The sequence below is a fragment of the Choloepus didactylus genome, chromosome 26, assembly GCF_015220235.1.
Source record: "Choloepus didactylus isolate mChoDid1 chromosome 26, mChoDid1.pri, whole genome shotgun sequence".
Taxonomy (NCBI): Eukaryota; Metazoa; Chordata; class Mammalia; order Pilosa; family Megalonychidae; genus Choloepus; species Choloepus didactylus.
In genome coordinates, this window is record NC_051332.1 from 7,070,123 (window position 1) to 7,091,859 (window position 21,737).

The window sequence follows — 21,737 nt, forward strand, 5'->3', positions numbered from 1 at the left end:
ATAAGTTATTTTGATAAAACAGAGTTTTTGACTTTTACATTGATTGTTCAGGAAAACATTTTATAACATTTTATTAAAAAACAATATAGGTTTAAACTTGTCAGAATATTGCTAAATAGTTAAAACAATTTAGTTAATGCATCTTAAAATAGCAATAAACAATTTTTGGCAAGGATTAATGGAATGTATAAGTGTTGCATTGTTTCTCTTAAAAAATACACACAATGATTTAACTTTGTCTGAATTTTGAAATTCATGAAAGTATTTTGTTTTCTTCATTTTGCTAAATTTTTATAGCTTATTGGCTCTATGAATATATTGAGTACTATATTCCTGAACAAGGGTGCAGCTATGAATAGGCTTTATAATCTTGTATAATAATTATTAAATTAGAGTATTTGAGAGGGTTTTGCTATTTGCCATTTTATTGCTATTTTATGCCCACCTTTTTTATGTACTTCAAGGTGGCTTCCTTGGTAATTTTGGGACATATTAGGAGGATATGGGTTAAAGCTTTTGCTTTGTGATTACAAGAAGTTTTTTCTAATTTATTTAATTACTTGGCAAAGTATTCACTTATTATTTTTTAATGTAGCATGCTAAAAATACTGTTAAATATTTGAGGTTTGATGACAAGTTGAAGTGAAGATATTAACTTTTCTTTCTATATTCCAGGTTTACTACAGTGAATACTAAGTAATTGATGGATATATTTATTTGAGGCATGGATAGCTTAGAAAACAAATAGCATTTTTATACATTTATAAAGTTTTATTTAAAATAAAATGATTAAACATTGTTTTATTTACTGGCTAAACAATGCTGTTAAAGGGAGTTTGTGCTAGTGTTATGGGTTTGTTTGTTACACTTTAAACCTGTGGTTTCTATTACAAAAGGCCTGAGCCTTAAGTCATAGTTCAGCCAGTTTGAGTTTCATTAAGTAATCTCCCATTCAAATAAGAGTATAAGGACAGACAATAATTTAAAAAGAAAAGAGTGCTTAATACAAGAATTTAAATAAACAATCAAGGACATAATAATGTTAACATGAAGTGCAAGAAGTTGTTTTGATAAAACAGACTTTTTGCTTCCTACACTGGTTACTCAGAAAAACACTTCTACAACCTTTTATTAAGAAATAACACCTCAATAATTTAAGGAAACTTTTTTATTAATAAAAACAGCAGGAGATCATCATGTAAGAAGCTTGCAGTACAGGAATGCAGTGAGGAATGTTTAATACTTTGTGAATTGTTAGATACATACCCACAACATTGAATATTAATTACTGCTTTGGTGGTGGTTAAAATATTTAATGCTCTTTTGTTTTATAAAACCACTTTTATCTTTAAGTTCTGAGGTTCTATTGTTAAGCAATGTTATTTCTAATTTTTAACATTATTTAACTTTGACCACAGAAATAATTGTTTTCACAAACTTTTTACAGCTTTCTGTAACTATCTTTCAACCTTGACTACACAAATAAATTTTCCACTCTACAAACCTTCTGCAGCTTTCTGTATCCATCCAGGCTTTATCCCACATTCTTATCTATCCAGGCTTTATCCTACATTCTTAAACAATCAGTCATTTGGGACAAAGCTACTTTCCTTTTCCCTTTAATTAGAAAAACATTCTTTATACCTTCTATCAACATGCTATTACCACCCAAATCAAACTTGTTAGAATGATGCTAAATATCTAAAACATTTTATTCAATTCATTTGAAACAGTAATAAACAATCTTTTGGCTTTTTTGAAAATATTTTTGTCTTTTAACTGCTTAGCTTGTGTTGAAATACAAACTTCTAATATAGGAATTGGAGGATATGAATCATTTGTTTTAGTTATTATGCTAAGACTTTTTACTTTTTATTATTTAGAAATTGTATTATAGTGTTTTAGGGTGAAATTCTGTTAAATATGCTTTTATATTAGAAGGAATAACTGGTTTTTACCATTAGAACACAAACCATTAGTTAGCATATAAGAACAATAAGGCTCCTTAGCTGTTTGATCTCCATAGAGAGAGGGAGTCAAAATTCTTATTATCAGATTCCTCAGTAGAGATATTATTCTGTGACACTGGTTTGACAATTTGCACTTTTGCTGATTTTTAAATTGTATTAGTTACTCTTTATGTCTTTCTAGCAATTTTAGGTTTTTGCAAGGACCCTTTTGACTAGGTCTTTTTGAATTCTTAATTTTAAAAACTGATAGACTAGCACATTTACAATATTATTTCTTTTATTTAATAGCTTTGGAAGTCTTGATATTAAAGCAGAGGTGGAGGTTCTGCATATTTTTTTAAACTGTAACTTTTCATTTAACTTACAAACTTTTTGTCTTTTTTGAGACAGTTTGCTATAGCTGGTCATACCATACATAAAGGCCAGCTGACTGCAGCTATAGCTCATTTGTTTTGTTCTTGTAATACATTTTTTAATTGGATATTACTTGAAGTTTAGTGTCCTATTTTCTGGTTATTTTGCCTTATTACTTAATTATATTGTGGCCACACAGAGTTGCAATAATGTACTTTCCAAATTTAGACCAATTATTAAGAATAGTTTTTAAGGGAGATGTAGCTGGCATATTTTGAGAGTTTCCCATGGCTGAGCAATAGCAAAAGAAATTATAAAGACAGAACATAGAAGTAGGAGCTGTTTAAATGTAACTGGTTTTTCACACAAATGCAAACTGTGCAAACTGCACAAAATTTAAAAGGAGAGCTACAAATTTGGGGTTATGTTTAGTGGGGCTCAAACCCACTGAGTTTGCATGCATGACCCTTGATCAACTTAATTAGCCTTATTACACAATAAACTAATTGGAACAAAAGATAACAAAGTAAACACAATAAACAAAACATTATGCACTTACCCAGTACATGGAAAGTCTCAATTGCAAAGCTTCCTTAACTCAGACGTGTTTGGTGTTTGTCTGTGGTGGGCACTTCCACTCAGACTTTCCAATCCCAGTACTCTAGGAAAAATTTCTGAGCAGCAGGTAGGCACAGAACTGAGGGGTCTAGCTGATGAGACATGGATTGGGGCATTTGAAAACATGGTTTAAAATAGGCTCACCTGATCTCACAACAAATAGAGAAATAAGTTTTGGAAACTTTATGTCCCTTCTGTTGGAGGTAGTTAAGGAGAGTGTGTTTGTGATAGGGCTTCATGGGAGCTACACAGTAGGAGGTCATCTACATATTGAAGCAGATTACTGGGATGTAAATTTAGTGTTTGTAAATCAGAGGCTAAATGTCGTTAGGGATGGGGTTAGGTTTGTTGATAGTAAAACAACAGGAGACAGTAACTTGAGGAATTCTTGCCCTATTTATTTATCTTCCAGTTATACCAGGTGTGCATGCTCTGGACCTACACTGCACTCCTCTGCCTGGGAGAGGTGGGCTAGAGTGGGAGATGGGGGAGGGGCATGCAAATGATGAACAGACTGCACGTGGATGGGGTGAGGTGAGGAGGAGGTGGCAGAGATGGGATGAGAAGGGAGGGGAAAGGGTGAAGGGCAAGGGGAGGGGAGCAGAAGGGGTTAGAGAGGAGTTACAAGCGGGATGGTTTGCAGGGTTGAAGAAGCAGAAGCTGCTTAAAGGTGTTCAGGATTAACATTTGTAGAGAGGAAAATGGAAGACTTAGAAGGTTTTTTGTGAAGGAGGAGGATTTGGTGGGATGCAGCAATGGCACAAGGATGGCTGGGACTGAACAATTTAGAAAGCTTGAGATTAGAAGCTTCAGACTACTTGTCATTGCACCAAATAAAATTATCAAGTTCAGTGAGAATTTGCCAATTGAAAGTGCCATTTTCTGGCTAATGTTTTTGTTGTTTTAAAGGATACTGTGGCCTAATTGTAATGGTTCTACTTACCCTTTTAATTGAAGTTTAAACATCCAAGGGGGCTAGATTTAGGAGGAAATTCAGTTTTGGAGCTACTGAAAAGTGACTGCATATTACCCATGATTATTTAAGAAATTTGAGAGGCTTGTGGCTTGTTAGGGAACTTTGCTTGCTGGAGGCTTACAGAGATCATCCATAAAGAGACCTACAATTCCCTGCTCCTTTAGAGGTTTGCAATTTCCCTGGATGAGGGTGACATGAATTGGGGTCATGCTCTTGGGAGGCTTATGGAGATCACCCATGAGAGGCCCACAGTACCCTGCTCCTTTAGAGGTTTACAGAGGCCCCCAAAACATTGCTCAAGTGAGACTAATGGCCCAGACCCATATGACCCATTACAACAACAAAGCAAGCATCCTCTGTTTGCTGTTGGGGGTCAGGAAATAGCATGCAGTCTTGCACTCAAGGCATCCCCCAGGTTACTTTGACTGCTGCAATGGGGAAAAATGCTCCCAGAGCATTAGAGAGTTTTGACTGAGTGCTCAGATATTGCTGGGCTTACAAAGCTGGGGTACCATGTTACAGCAGGCCAAGGTGGCATACTGAAGTGGGCTGGGGTGTCCATGGGACACCAAAGAAAACACTCAAGAGGAGGATCTGGGCAGAAAGACATCACTTACATAGAGCCAAATTAGTTGTAGGTATTTGAGAGCTGTGTGGGAGAGCTAGGATCACATCAAGGTGGTCTGACTTGATGGACTTAAGCCACTGAATGCATGGAAACCAGAACAGATGTAGTTCAGGGAACAGAGTCAACTGGAAGGCTGCCCCATTGCCCTGACGGGCTGGGAAACTCAAACCTCAGTCAGTCCTCCAAACAGGGTTGACTGAGAGGCTGTCCTGTTGCCCCTTAAGGGGCCAGAGACTCAAGCTTCAGTTGAACCTCTGTATCTGAGTCACAGCACCAGATGTTAGGTCAGAGTCATTCAGGAATCCACACTATGCAGCAAGTCATGGTTTAAATAGCGAGCTTAAGTTTTATTAGAGGAAGAAAGTGGGTGGGAGCCAGCAGAAAAGAAAGAAAGAAAGATAATGGTTCTTGCTCTCTACCTGAGGACAGCATTTTTTTAAAGGAAAAAACCACATGGGGAAGGAAGGGTGTCCTGTGCTTTGAGTGGGTGAGGGTTTGTCAACTTCTGAGCTGATTACTAGGGTTCTAACACACTACTCTTCTTTGATGTTCACTGTATTAGCTATGTGGAGGAAGCAGACCTTTTGGCTTGTTTCTGTTCATTCATCTTATGGACATATCTGATCTTGCCTTATCCACCTTATGGGGCCTAGGCCCCATTGTGACTGGGATTTCTGAAACAGCATTCAATCCTTAGTTTATGCTGCACCTGAAATCTATGAGCTAAGCAGCTGGGCCCCTGGATCAGACATTCCTTCTATATGTTAGACTCTTTTTTCTGGGGTCTGACAGTGTGAGACAAGAGTCCTCTTTCATTCTTTTGGATATTGATAAACAGTTTTGCAAACATTATTTATTGAAGAGGTTGCTGTGACATTGAGGTTCATGTGTCAACTTGACCAGGTGATGGTGCCCAGGTGTCTGGTCAAGGAAACCCTAGCCTATTACAGCAAGGACATTTTGTGGCTTGTTAATAAACCAGAAGGCTAGTTTATTAAGTCATCAGTCAATTGAGTCCATTTGTGGGTAATTACATTTAAGATGAACTAAGGGAATGTCTTCCACAATGAGAGAATAAAATCAGTTGGATTTAATCCAGTCAGTTGAAGTCTTTTAAGGGAGAAGGGAGAGTTTTTGTGTTATCTTCAGCTAGACACTCTCTCCTGGGAAGTTCATCAAGGACATTCATTGGAGTTGCCAGCTCTCCAATTCTGTCCTACCAAATTTGGACTTGTGCATCCTGCCCTACAGAATTTGGATTCATGCATCTTCACACTTCTATAAATCTCTTATTTACATATAGCTCATGTTGGTTTTGATTCCCTAGAAAACCCTGATTAATACAGCTGCTCTTTCCCAGTTCCATTTTGACAGCCTTATCAAAGATCAATTGCCCATAGATGGGATGGTCTATTTCTGAACACTCAACTCGATCCCACTTGTCAGTATATCTATTTTCATGCCAGTACCATGCCTTTTGACCACTGTAGCTTTTGTAATATGCCTTAAAGTCAGCTAGCATGATACCTCCCACTTCATTCCTCTTTCTCAAGATATTTTTGGCTGTTCAGGGCACATTGCCTTTCCAAATAAATTTGGTTATTGGTTTTCTAATTCTGCAAGGTAAGTAGTTGGGATTTTAATTGGTGTTGCATTGAATTTATAAATCAATTAGGTAGAATTGACATCTTAACAAAATTTTGTCTCCCAATATATGAACACAGTATGTCTGTCCATTTATTTATGTCCTGTTTGATTTCTTTTAGCATTTCTTGTAGTTCTCTGTGTACACGTCTTTTCTGGCCTTGGTTAAATTTATTCCTAAATATTTGACTCTTTTTGTTGCTATTGTAATTGGATTTTTTTTCTTGATTCCTTCTTCTGATTGCTCATTACAAGTGTATAGAAACACTACTGTCTTTTTTGTGTTGATCTTGTACTCTGCCACTTTGATTTATTCATTTATTAGCTGTAGTAGCTTTGCTGTAGATTTTTCATGTTTTTCCAGGTGTAGTGACATGTCATCTGCAAATATTGAAAGTTTTCCTTCTTGCTTTCCAATTTAGATGTCTTTTAATTCTTTTTCTTGCCTAATTGCTCTAGCTAGAGCTACCAGTGCAGTGGTGAATAACAATGGTGATAGTGGGCACCCTTGCTCCTGATCTTAGGAGGAAAGTGTTTAGTCTTTCACCATTGACTATTATGATAACTGTGGGTTTTTCATATATTGTCTTTATTGAGGAAGTTCCTTTCTTTTCCTGTGCTTTTGAATGTTTTCATCAAGATACAATGATGAATTTGCAAATACCATTTCAGTGTTAATTGAGATGATCATGTGGTTTTTCCCCTTTGATTTAGTGATTTGGAGTATTACATTAATTGATTTTCTTGTGTTGAACCAGACTTGCTTAACTGGCATCAATCATGTGGTCATGGTGTATAATTCTTTTAATTTGCTGCTGGATTCAATTTAGGAGTATTTTGGTGAGGATTTTTGCATCTATATTCATTAAAGAGATTGGTCTGTAATTTTCTTTTCCTGTAGTATCTTTGTCTCACTTCGGTATTAGGGTGATGTTTGCTTCATAGAATGTGTTAGGTATCTTTCTGTCCTCTTCAATTTTCTGAAAAATTTGAGTTATGATTGGTAGTATTTCTCTTTTGAATGCTCATTAGAATTCAAATATGAAGCCATCTGGTCCTGGAATTTTCTTTTCTGGGAGCTTTTTGATAACTGATTCCATCTCTGTATTTGTGATTATTTGTTTAGGTCATTTATTTCTTCTTAAGTCAATGTTTGTTATTCATGCTTTTCTAGGAAGTTCTCAATTTCATCTAAGTTGTCTAGTTTATTAATGTGTAGCTGCTCATAATATCATCTCAGTATCTCCTTTATTTCTATAGGGTCAGTTGTTATTTCCCCTTCTCCATTTTTAGTGTTATTTCATCATCTCTTTTTTGTTGTTGTTTTGTTGGCCTAATAAAGGGTCCATTGATTTTATTGAATTTCTCAAAGAACAAATTTATAATTTTCATTCTCTGTATTGTTTACATATTTTGAACTTCATTTATTTGTGCCTAATCTTTGATATTTCTTTCCTTCTCTTTGATTTGGTGTTACTTTGCTGTGTTTCTCTGTTTCCTCCAGGTGAACAATTAATTCCTTGAATTTTTCTCTTTCTCCTTTTCTTAATATAGGCATTTAGGATAATAAATTTCCCTCTCCACACTGCCTTTGCTGCTTCCCATGACTTTCTTTTATTAAGATTCTTCACATACCTTACAACTATCCAAAGATCCAAAGTATACAATCAATTGCCCATGGTACCATCACATAGCTGTTCATCCATCACAATTAATTTTTTCCAATTTTTAGAACATTTTCATTACTCCAGAAAAGAAAAAAGAAAAAAAAGGAAACTCAAATCCTCCCATATCCCTAACCACCCCACTCCATTATTGACTCATAGTTTTGGTATAGTAGATTTGTTTCTGTTGATGAAAGAATATTAAAATGCTACTAACTCTAGTATATACTTTGCAAAATGTATAATATCTTTTCCCCATATGCCTCTCTATTATTAACTTCTAGTTATAGTGTTATACATTTGTTCTAGTTCATGAGAGGGATTTCTAATATTTTGTACAGTTAATCACAGACATTGTCCACCACAAGTTTCACTGTTTTATACATTCCCATTTTTAACCAACTTTCCTTCTGGTGACATGCGTGACTCTGAGCTTGCTCTTTCCACCACCTTCACGTGCCATTCAGCACTGTTAGTTATTCTCACATTGTGCTACCATCACTTCTGTCCATTCCAAACATTCAAGTTCATCCTAGTTGAACACTCTTCTCATAATAAGCAACCACTCCCCATTCTTTAGCCTTATTCTATATCCTGATAACTTATATTTCATGTCTATGAGTTTACATATTATAATTCATATAAGTGAGACCATGCAATATTGTCCCTATGTGTCTGTCTTATTTCACTCAATATAATGCCCTCAGGGTTTCATCAACCCATTTTTTAAAATGGTTTTGTTCACACACCATACATTATGTCCTAAGTAAACAATCATTGGTTCCCTGTATAGTCATGTATTTATGTATTCAGTACCATTGCCACTATCTATATAAGGACATCTCCATTTCTTCCACAAAGAAGGAAGAGTCAAAGAAGTTAGAGAGACAAGAGAAAAAGAAAAAAGAAAGAGGGAGAAAAAAACATGACAGCTAGAAAGAAACAAAAGGAAAGATAACATTAAACTAAAGCAGAATAAAGACTCAGACAACATCACCAATGCCAGGAGTCCCATACCCTTCCCCAATGTCCCCCCATATGCATTTAGCTTTGGTATATTTCCTTTGTTATATTAGAGGAAGTATAACACAATGTTTCTGTTAACTATAGTCTCTAGTTTGCATTGATTGTATTTTCCCCCAATCCCACCCTATTTTTAACACCTTACAGTGTTGACATTCATTTGTTCTACCTCATGTAAAAATATTTGTACCTTTTATTACAATCATTGAGCATCTTCGGTTTCACTGAGTTAAACAGTCCCAGTCTTTATTTTTCATCTTTCATTCTGGTGTTCCACATGGTCCTAATCTTCCTCTTTCAACCAAGCTCACAGTCATCTTTGTTCAATGTACTTAAATTGCTGTGCTACTAAATCTCAAAATTGTTTTCCAAACCTCTCATTCCTGTCTTTTCCTTTCTGTCTGCAGTGCTTCCTTTAGTGTTTCCTGTAGAGCAGGTATCTTGTTCATGAACTCTGTCATTGTCTGTCAGAGAATATTTTAAGCTCTCCCTCATATTTGAAGGACAGTTTTGCTGGATATAGGATTCTTGATTGGTGTTTTTTTTCTTTCAGTATCTTAAATATATCACCCCGTTTCCTTCTTGCCTCCATGGTTTCTATTGAGAAATTTGCACATAATCTTATCAAGTTTCCCTTGTATGTGATGGATCACTTTTCTCTTGCTGCTTTCAGGATTTTCACTTTATATTTGATGTTTGATAATCTGATTTATTAAGTGTCTTGGCATAAGCCTATTCAGATCTATTCTGTTTGGTGTATGCTGCTCTTCTTGGATGCATAATTTTATGTCTTTCATAACAGATGGGAAATTTTCATTGATTATTACCTCTATTATTGCTTCTGCCCCCTTTCCCCTCTCTACTCCTTCTGGAACACCAGTGGCACATACATTCCTGCATTTCATTTTGTCCTTAACTTCTCAGAGTTTTTTCTCATATTTTTCAATTATTTTCCCTATCTGTTTTTTTTTTGGGTAGGCTTTCAGTTGCCTTGTTCTCCTGTTCCTGAGTGTTTTCTTCTGGCTCTTGAGATCTGCTATTGTATGTTTCTATTATGTCTTTCATCTCTTGTGTTGTGTCTTTCATTTCCATAGATTCTGCCAGTTGTTTTTTGAACTTTCAATTTCTACCTTATGTATGACCAGTGTTTTCGTTATGTGCTTCATCTCTTTTGCCATATCTTCCCTAAACTTTTTTGATTTAGTATTAGTTGTTCAAATTCCTGTATCTCAGTTGAAGTGTAAATTTGTTCATTTAATTGGGCCATCACTTCATTTTTCTCAGTGTAGGTTTTAGTTTTCTGTTTTCTAGGCATCAGGTTTCCTTGATTACCCCAATCAGGTTTTCTGGGACCAGAATTGGCTCAGGTCTCAGAAGGAGGCAATAGCATCACATCTCCCTGACGGGATGTCTTAGAAGATTGGTGCACACTGTGAGGTCTCAAGTCACTGTGCTTTTCTGCCCAGCAGGTGGTGCCTGTCAGTCTGTAGCTCCAGACTGGTGTAAGGAGGTGTGGCCCATGGCTGTTTTCCCCTAGGCTCTGTGGTCTGGTTCTGAATAGAAGGGTAGTAGAGCTTGGCATCACCTACTTCCTCTTAAGGAAAATGCACCTCCTGGGAAGAGGTCATCTACATTTGAATAGTCTCTCTGCCTGTGCTATCTCCAACTTTGTCCGGGTCAGAGTGCTGACAAATGAAAATGGTTGAGGCTTTCTCCATTGAGCCAAAAAAGGGACAGAAATCTCCCTTCAGGGCCAGTCCATGGCCTCTCTCCAGCGCTCCATGGTCAGTCATCACCAAAGGCTTCTGTATGCTTTTTGGGGATTCATATCTTGTATTGAGTAGTCCACATTTGTTAATTAAAACCCCAATTGGAGATCAGCTGAGCTACATTTGTTTGCTTCAAGAGTGTTGCTCTCTAGCACCATGAGGCTTTGCAGTTTGGTCTGTTGGGGGAGGGGGCTCCCAAATTGGATATGAAGTTTTTACTTGCAGATTTTATGCTCTGACCTTGGGCTTTCCTCCCAATTCAGTTTGGAGTATGATGCCTGGACAATAATGTTTGCCCCCCTACAGTTATTCCAGATCATTTACTAGTTGTTCCTGGTTGTTTATTAGTTGTTCCAGGGGGACAAACTAGTTTCCACTCCTCTATATGTCGCCATCTTCTTCCATCTTCCCATAACTTTTGATATGTTGCATTTTCATTTTAATTTGCCTCAAGATATTTACTAATTTCCCTTGTAATTTCTTCCTTGACCCACTGGTTGTTTAAGAGTGTGCCATTTAGCCTCTATGTATTTGTGAATTTTCCATGCCTTCTGCCTGTTATTGACATCCAACTGCATTCCACTATAATCCAAGAAAGTGTGTTGCATAACATTCTGGTTTGTTAAAGCTACTGTTATATAAAATGCCAGAAATGGATTGGCTTTTATAAAGGGGGATTATTTCGTTACAAGTTTTCTGGGGTACATTATATCCAAACAGGCCCATGTAATATCAATATTTTAAAATGTATAGAAACTTGCTTTCTGTCCTACTGAGTCCTATCCTGGAGAATGATCCTTGACTGATTGAAAAAAATGCATATCCTGCTCTTGTTGGGTATAGTGTTTTATAAAGGCCTAAGTATAGTTCATTTTTTGTACAATTCAACATCTCAATTTCCTTATTTATCCTTGGTTTTGGTGTTCTAGTCGTTGATGAAGTTGTTGTGTTGAAGTCCCAACTATTATTGTAGAGTTGTTTACTTCTACCTTCAGTATTATCAGTGTCTGCCTCATTTATTTAGGGGCACACTGTCTTGGTACATAAATATTTATTATTTTTGTGTCTTCTTCATGATTTGTCCCTTTTATTAATACCTATTGTCCTTCTCTGTCTCTTTTAATTGTTTTATATTTGTAGTCTAATTTGTCTGATATTAGTATAGTTGCTCCCAATCATTTCTGGTTATTGTTTTTGTGAAATATCTTTTGCAAAGATTTCACTTTCAACTTATTTTTGTCCTTGTATCTAAAATGAATCTCCTGTATACATCATATGGATGGGTCCTGTTTTTTAATCCACTCTGCTAGTTTATGTATTTTTATGGGTGAATTTAATCCATTAACATTTAATGTTATAACTTTAAGGGCAGTACTTTCTTCTATCACTTTTCTTTTGAATTTTATATATCATATTGCAATTTTTTCTCTCTGTCCTGTTACTCTTCCTAATAGTCTTCATTTCTTCACTGTTCTCCAAATCTCTGTCTCTTGTCTTTTCCTGTCATCTTATGGTTCTCCCTTTATTATTTCTTGTAGAACAGGTCTCTTGTTCACAAACTCTCTCAGTGTCTGTTTGTCTGAAATTATTTTAAACTCTCCCTCATTATTGAAAGACAGTTTTGCTGGATGTAGAATTCTTGGTTTGCAGAATTTCTTATTCTGTATCTTAAATGTATCATATCACTGCCTTCTCATTCTATGGTTTCTTCTGAGGAATCCATATATAGTCTTACTGAGTTTTCCTTATATGTGATGTATCATTTTCTTTTGCTTCTTTCAGAATTCTCCCTTTGTCTTTGATATTTGACAATCTAATTATTAAGTGTCTTGGCAAAGGTCTATATGGATCTATTCTGTTTGAGGTACACTGCCCTTCTTGGATCTGTAATTTTATGTCTTTCATAAGAGTAGGGAAATTTTCAGTGATTATTTCCTCCATTACTCTTTTTATCTCTTTTCCCTTCTCTTGTTCTTCTGATATCTGATAACACATGTATTTGTGAGCTTCATATTTTCAATCAATTCCTTGAGACCCTGTTCAAATTTTTCCATTATTTTCCCTAACTATTCTTTTGTGTATAGGATTTCAGATGATCTGTTCTTTAGTTCACTAATCCTTTGTTCTGCTTTTTCAAATCTGCTGTTTTAGGTTTTCATTGTGTTTTTAATCTCTTATATGGTGCCTTTCATTCCCACAGGTCTTGTCTTTGTTTTGTCAAACTTTTGAGCTCTTCTTTTTGTTTACATAATGTCTTCTTTATACCCTTCATCTCTTTTGTCATATCTGCCCACAACTCACTGATTTGAGCTTTGAAGTGATTTTTCATGTTTGTTTTAACATCTTATTTAATTGTTTCAGCTCCTGTGTCTCATTTGATATATTAGGTTGTTCTTTTAACTGGGCCATATCTTCATTTTTCCTAGTGTGACTTGTAATTTTTTGCTGGTGTTTGGACATCTGATTTCCTTGATTGGCTTATTCTGGAGGTTGTTTTCACTCTTTTACCTAGGATTTTTTTTTTTCCTTGGTTTTGTTCTTTATCTATTCTTTGTCATTCAGTTCAACTTATTCTATACCCATAGCATAGCTTCTGTTTAATTGATAAGAATTTTTTGGCTATTGTTATTTGGTTCTTGCCCTGCATATACGTAAATTTTTTTGAGATGGGTCTACCCAGATATGATCAAATCCAATCAGATTTCCCAGACTAGACATGCCAAGCTCTCTGGAGGAGGGTTTATTCAGTATCATGTTTCCCTGAGAGTGAGACCCATCATGTTGGGACTCTCCTGTGAGACCTCTAGGGTCTGTGCATTTCCTATTCTACCCAGCAGGTGTGGTTTGTAAGTCTGTAGTTCCCAATCAGCAAAATGAGTTGTGGTACATTTAATTCTCAGCAGATCCTGTCCCTGCCAGGGGTGAGGTTAAGACAAGTTTAAGCAATTTCTGTTTATTTTCTAGTCTCCAGGTTCTGAAGTGTCTGAAGAAGGGCCACCATTTGAGCTGGGTCCTGCCCACTCTTCACTTGGGGAAGATCCACACTTGAGGGAATTATCTGCTTTGCTTGGCTCCTTAATTGTCTCTCAGACCTATCTTAACTCTTCCTTTGCCTGGGTAAGCACTGACAATTGAAAATGCCTGAGTCTTTCCTTAATGAGCTACTTAGAATGTTTTAAAAATGAAAAATGACAGAGAAAGAGAGAGAGAGAGAGAGAGAGAGAGAGAGAGAGAGAGAGAGAGTGAGAGAGAAGAAATCTCCTTCTCAGAGCCAGTCCCCAGCCCCCAAGTTTTGCCAGTCAACAGCTGGAGTTGGTCCCTGGCTCTTCTATGGCCCTTTTCTTGGGCACAGCCCTTTTCTAATATTCTCTGCTCATTCTTTTTTGTCATTGTTTGTTAGCCCCACCTCCTCTCTGTCAGGATTAAAACCACAGTTGGAGTTTTGCTGAGCTATGTTCCCTTGCTCCCAGTAGATACACAAGGTATGCCCTTTAGGGAATTATCTGCTTCACCTGACTAGTTACTCTCAGACATATCTTAAATCCACCCTTGCTTGGGCAGTGCTGAAACCTGATAATACCTTCAGTTCTAATCGGCTATTAAAGCATATAAAAATGTTTCAATAATAAGGAAAGAAAGAAAACCAAACTTTTCAGAGCTATAACTCAGCCTGCTCCAGCTCCATGTGACTCTTTTTCTTGGGGATCAACCATTTTCCAGTATTCTGGGCTCCTCCAACTCCATAAGCCTCTGTTTTGTTGTTGTTGTTTTTAGCTCTGCCTCCTCTCTGCTGGGGCAAAACATCCTGGTTCCTTTCATGCTTGCTCTTGGTTTATCTGTGCTCAGAGCTTTTATTCAGCTGTCCAAATTTGTTAATTACTTCTGCAAGTGGAGCCTGGTTGAGCCACAATCCTTGCTCCCAGAAGAGACTGCTTCTTTTTCCCTGTGAGAACTAGCTCCAAGACAGCCTGCCATGCCAGTGGGGGAGGGACACCAGCCTCCATATCCTGGGAGACTTAAAGTTCTTCATTTCAATCTCAGCTATTTCACATTCCAGAGTTGTGTATGATGTGTGCCTGGTCACAGAAGTCCCCAAAACAAGGGATAATCTTTTTACCCAGCTTTGGGTCATATATGGTCACCCAATGCTTACCCAATAGTGTCACAAACTCCTTTATGACAACAGTTTTTTTCTCTTTGGCCAGTCATAGACTACATCCAAATAGAGTCATATGAAGCCCTTGTGGTTTAATTGGGGAATAGAAGTCAAATGGTTTGTAATTTTTCAGTCCATTTGTCTATTTCCCAACGTATTCCATCTAAAATTAATTTTCACATATTCCTGTATTTCATACATAATAGCTTATGAAAATAGATATTGGTGGGTTGAGAAGAAAGGCTAGAAGACATTTTCTACAGTTTTTTTTTATCTGAACCCTCTTCAAACATCTGAGAAAGAAAAAATTTTGATATCTATTATAGAACTCAAATACTCATTTCTCTTCCTGACTTAAGAGATATGACTAAGAACTAGACTCTGAATTACACACTGACACAGGACTTTACTTGTGAGATGGTTATTCAAGAAGCATGGTACATTTGCAACCAGTGAGGAAACATAGATACAACATTACATTCAAATATTTCCATAGGTGAAAATCATAGTATTCTGGAAGCTGTCACTGGTTTCAAAGAAGGCAAAAGTGGAGTCTTTGAATGACTCAATCTCAGGTATATTGAGCAATGCTCAAGGTCACAGAGTCTTCAAACCTCATTCACCTGCATTTCTGGAGGCTCCCTGAGCCACTCAATCTCTTTTAATAAAAAAAAAACTTTTCTGCTTATACTGTATGGAATTTATTTCTCCATTTCCAGTTAAGGACCAGTACTGATAATATCAAACTCCAAATCCCAATTAGATACAACTATAAACCTCCAATAAAGAAGAGTGTATAAAAGAGAGGACAACCTGAAGTAAGTTTATGATTATGGGAATTAAAGGACAGAGAAAGTTGTTTAAAATATTCAGTAGACAAGCTTAAGAAGATTTTGTGATTAATTCAATGTGTGGCAATGAAAGAAATGATTAAGGTAAGCATCTATGTGCCAAATTGTCTCACCATTTTGTGTGATTCCTCAGTCTTTGTTTTGCCTGAAATGTAGTAAGTGCTCAGTAGATAACTGTACATGTTTCTTAATCAGCCATTTCTATTTTTTCCTCCAAATATGAAAGTCATTCATCATATCATTCCTTGTCATAAAAATGTTTATATCATTTAGATTAGGATATAAGAAACCCTAACTCATTTGGCATCCCACAAATCAAGTGCTTAACCAGTTAGTACAGGAGAAAACTCTAGATTTTATCTTAGAATTAGTATAAAACATCCAAATCCATATAATTTCTTCAAAATCTAGATCTTATAGTCTGGAAAATTTTTATTTAAATACTAATACTGTGTTCTTTCACCACTCTCCTAGTTTAGCTAATCCAGGCTTTTTCTAAAATGTTAAATCTTTCTTCTTCATACCACTTTTTAGAGAATTAAAATTATATCAGCATTATTATCTACTTGGAAAAATGTCCCTTCTGCTAAGATGATTACATGTTACTGGAAATAAGGCTGGAATTGAAAAGGTGTATCTATTGAAATACTGAGCCAGATAAGTTTATTTGCTACTCCCCAAGATTTCTCAGTAGAATTATGAGACTAGTGAATTGAGAATAAATTTACCATGACAGAAATCATTTTGTATTAGGGTATCAGTGGCTACTTTGGATGGAAGGTTTGAAAGTGTCCTGGGGAATGATTAAGAAGTGGCTTGGTTAGTCTACCATGCACTGTTTAGACTGTAACTTCTAAAACTGTCTTATAAAATAGTCTCTCATTCCTTCCTAGCCCAGTTGGAATCTCCTAAGCTTAATAATTTAACCTGGAACAGAATTGTAATAATTCACTTACCTAGGAGCCATCAACATAATTCCAGTACCACTGATGTGGAATTCATAGACTTGTCACATTTCCTCCATCATGGTGTAAGGCTTTCTAATTTTCCAAGGAGTTATCTGACTAATCTCTACATCTGCCAGTTCCTTTGAATATTTGGACAAACAAGAAATCATACACATCCTTTAAGACTACACTATAACAAAAATAAATGGAGAACTCTTTTGCTTTCAATTAGATAAATATATTCTAAAATAGTCATTGTTCTGTTTTTCTAATTTAATCATACCAGAAATAAATTAATATAGTAGAATTGTTTTCTGGAGGTTAACTTCAAGTTAGGCTGCTTCTATTTTCATTTCTATATATTAAATCAACCTTATTATTAACAAGTTATTACTGGAATATATATTCTCTTTATATTTATGAAAAATATCATCAAAAAGAAACAAAATTGTAGCTTTAAAAATCCAATTATTTTGTAAAACCGTCATATTTTAAATCCTCTTACATAATTCCCTTTCCTCAAGCTATGATAATATTTTTATTAATTACATACACTGTTTAAAGTATGAGCCCATGAGGCCTAAGGACAAATGGAGAAACTTTGTCTCCATCTTCACAGAGCAGCTTCTCTAAATCACAATTTCCAGGAATTTTCTTTTTCAAGATGACATCTAACCTTAGCCTTGAGAAATGTGAGAAATATAAATTATCCAGCCTAAGAAAGTTATGTGAGAATAGTGGGTAATAGATTCTAGAAACAGCCTATTGCATAACTGAACTCATGAAAGGTTGAACTGGTTATCACTTGTTCAGAAACCTGCATTCAATTTAGCATGTAGAGAAAAAAAATGGTATGTAGGATGTTCTGGGGTTTGATCCTGGAGATGTAGATAATGGAGATAATTGTGAGCCACTCCAAGGAAAGTGATATCATGAAAATTAAATTTAGTTAGATCACTTAAGGGACAACTTCAAGTCAATCCATATTTAATGAGAATAAAACAATGCAAACAGGGAATCATGATGGGAGTGTACAGTCATTGTAACATAGTCATTGCCAGATTCCATCAAGACTATCCTAGAAAATCTGAAAGATGGTGGGCACTTGAGATGCTAATGAGAGGGTGAGAGCATTCAGACTTCCCCACATTGTTTCTACCAATTTGTGATCATTATTGACTCACCAGGCCCTAGGGACACTAATGCTTGCCCAGTAGTTCTACAAATCCCGTTTTGACAGTGTGTCATTCTTCTTTCATTAATGGTCTCTATCAAAATTGGGCCATAATATGTCTTTGAAGTTTAAAGGGGAATGGGAATTAAATGATTTCTACTTGTTCCATATCCTATATTCCTTTCTTAAGCATTGTGTCAAAAACTAACTACTTACATATTCCTATCTTTCACTCATTAAAAAGAACATAAGTAGATAATCGAAGGGGCACCTGAAGTGGCTCTAATTCTTCCACTGCCTAATTGGCTTCTCCACAGCCCTAAATTTTGAGCCTGATGTAGACCTGTTAATAAATTACTTCCCTAACATTCAACCAGACAAATCCACGTTCCCTTTCAAAGAAGACATAAACTTGTCATATATCCTCCATAGTGGTGGCCTTCTAAATCTTTGAGGGGTTCTCTGCCTAAACTCCATATATGTAAGTCTGCTAAAAATTTAGGAAGTAAACTAGTACACACCTCTTAAGAGCACATAACAATAGAAATAAACTAAATGTTCTTTTGGTTTCATTTAGAACCAGGACTCCTAAAATAGCTATTGTTCTGGTTGTCTTAATTTGATGATATTAAGAGATACAATAAAGGTAGTAGAGATGTTATAATGAATGATAGCTCCAAATTATGTCATTTCTATTTTTATTCCTAGGTATTAATAAAATATTCTTATTTTCCACAAGTTGGTAAAATATGTATGAACTTTATATTGATGGGAAATTCAGGTCAAAGCAAATACAAATTATGACATAAGAGCATAAAATTGTTTTCTAGAACTTCATTTTTGATCATTTATATTAATTTTCCCTGTCTTTAAGCCTGCTATGGAATTTTTCTTAATTTTTTTATACATGGCTGAATTGTCATGCACCTGCACCTTGGACACTAATGGAGAAACATTGTCTACCCCTTAAGATAGCACATTCTCTGAGTCACTCTTCTCAGGACCCCTACCACCTTCTTCTTTCTCAGGCTGCAGATGATAGGGTTGAGCATGACGTTGAGGATGACATAGAAGACAGCCAGAACCTTGTCCTCTGTTGGGTATTGGAGGGATCTAGTGCTTAGATAGGTGTACGCAAATGGTGCATAGTGGAAAGTCACCACAATGAGGTGGGTGGTACATGTCAGTTGGTCCCTTTTCTCCCTTCCATTGACTGCATGCAGTGAATAGCAAGGAGAACCTGGCCATAGGAACATGTGATGCCATTGAAAGGACACACTAGGAAGAGGGCAGTGCTCACAACATTGTGTACTCATAGACCCAGGTGTCCATGCATGCCAGAGTCAGCATAACTGGGACATCACACTTCAAAGGATTTATGTCTCTGGACTGGCAATAAGGGATGTGGAGTGCATATGCAGTGTGGGCACAGGCATTGATAGAGTCCATTATCCAAGATCCTGTGATCATCGACACACAATTTCTTGGCTTATACAAATGAGATAGTTGAGATTAAAACAAATAGCCAAATAATGGTCATAGGCTATAGATGTCAGGAGAAGAGATTCTGCACTTGCTAAATTCCAGAAGAAACTCTGAACCTGATACCAAATGGAGAAGGTCAAACGTTGTACTTAAAAACAGTGTGTGCAAATTGCAAATCAGCTCAAATGAATAAAGGACTGATCCATTATAATTATAAGTTTGGTTATACAAGGAGGATGATTTTTCCATATTCAGGATTTTAATATTTGTCATCACCTATCCATACACCAGTGACTACAACCTATTTTTTCACATTGAGAAGCCAGACTTACTTATTGAAATCACTCTGCCCAACATAACATCCTAAAAATCACTTATCAGTATTTGGCTTTGGCTCATAAATGTAGGAGTCTTTGTTGCCTATTTTTTTTAATAATTCAATTTTATTGAGATATGTTCACATACCATGCAATCATACAAAGCATACAATCAATTGTTCACAGTACCACCACATAGTTGTTTGTCCATCAGCAAAATTAATTTTTGAACATTTTAATTACCACATACACAAAAGTAATAATAATAAAAATAAAAGTGAAAAAGAAAAATTAAAGTAAAAAAGAACATTAGGTGCCTTTTTTTTTTGCCCTCATTTTTTCACTCGTCCATCCATACACTGAACAAAGGGAATTGTGATCCACATGGCTTTCCCAATCACATGGTCACCCCTCATAAGCTAAATTTTTATACAGTCATCTACCAGATTCAAGGGTACTGGGTTGTAGTCTGATAGTTTCAGGTATTTACTCCTAGCTATTGCAATTCATTAGAACCTAAAAAGGGTTATCTATATTGTGGATAAGAGTGCCCAACAGAGTGCCATCTCAGCTCCTTTTGGAATCTCTCAGCCACTGAAACTTATTTCACTTCATTTCACATCCCCTTTTGGTCAAGAAAATGTTCTCCATCCCATGATGCTGGGTCCAGATTCCTCCCAGGGATTCATATTCCACATTGCTGGTGGTATTTACACCCCTGGGTGTCAGATCCCACGTAGTGGTGGAGGGCAGTGATTTCATCTGCCAAGTTGGCTTAGCTAGAGAGAGAGGGCCACATCTGAGCAACAAAGAGACATTCAGGAACAGACACTTAGGCACAATTATAAGCAGGTCTATCCTCTTCTTTGCAGTAACAGGCTTCCCAAGGGAAAGTACCAAGATTTAGGGCTTAGCCCATCAAACCACCAGTCCCCAATTTCTGTGAGCACATCAGCAACCATTGAGGTGGGGAAGCCCAACACCTCTACATTCTCCCTCAGCAATGTTCACATTATTGGTAGCATATAACATTTCTCTTTTCGTGCCTGGCTTAGTTTGCTCAGCATTATGTCTTCAGGGTTCTTCCAAGCTGTCACATGTTTCACATCATCCTTTCTTACAGCTGAATAGTATTCCATCATATGTATATACCGCATTTTATTTATCCACTCATCTGATGAAGGACATTTGGGTTGTTTCCATCTTTTGGAAATTGTGAATAATGCTGCTATGAACATTGGTGTGCATATATCTTTTCACATCACTGCTTTCAGATCTTCTGGATATATACTGAGAAGTGCAATTGCTGGATTGAAGGTTAAATCTATATCTAGTCTTCTAAGGAACAGCCAGACTGTCTTCCAGAGTGGCTGAACCATTATACAGTCCCACCAAAAATGAATAAGAGTTCCAATTTCTCCATATCCTCTCCAGCATTTGTAGTTTCCTGTTTGTTTAATGGCAGCCATACTAACTGGTGTGAGATGGTACCTCATTGTAGTCTTAATTTGCATTTAATAGCTAGTGAAGCTGAACATTTTTTCATGTGTTTCTTGGCCATTTGTATTTCTCCTTCAGATGACTGTCTCTTCATATCTCTTGCCCATTTTATAATTGGGCTGTCTGTATTATTGTCATTTGAGTGTAGGATTTCTTTATATATGCTAGATATCAGTCTTTTTTCAAATACCTGGTTTCCAAAATTTTTTCCCATTGAGTTGGCTGTCTCTTCACTTTTTTGAAAAACTCCTTTGAGGTACAGAAACTTCTAAGCTTGAGGTGCTTTCATTTATCTATTTTTTCCATTGTTGCTTGTGCTTTTGGTGTAAGGTCTAGGAAGTGACCTACTAATACAAGGTCTTGGAGATGTTTCCCTACATTATCTTCCAGGGGTTCTATGGTACTGTTTTTTATATTGAGGTCTTTGATCCACTTTGAGTTAATTTTTGTGTAGGGTGTGAGGTAGGGGTCTTCTTTCATTCTTTTGGATATGGATATCCAACTCTCCCAGCCCCATTTGTTGAAAATACAGTTACATCCCAGTTCGATGGCTTTAGGGGCCTTATCAAAGATAAGTAGGCCATAGATTTGGGGGTCTATTTCTGAATTCTCAATTTGACTCCATTGATCAATATATCTATCTTTGTGCCAGTACCATGCT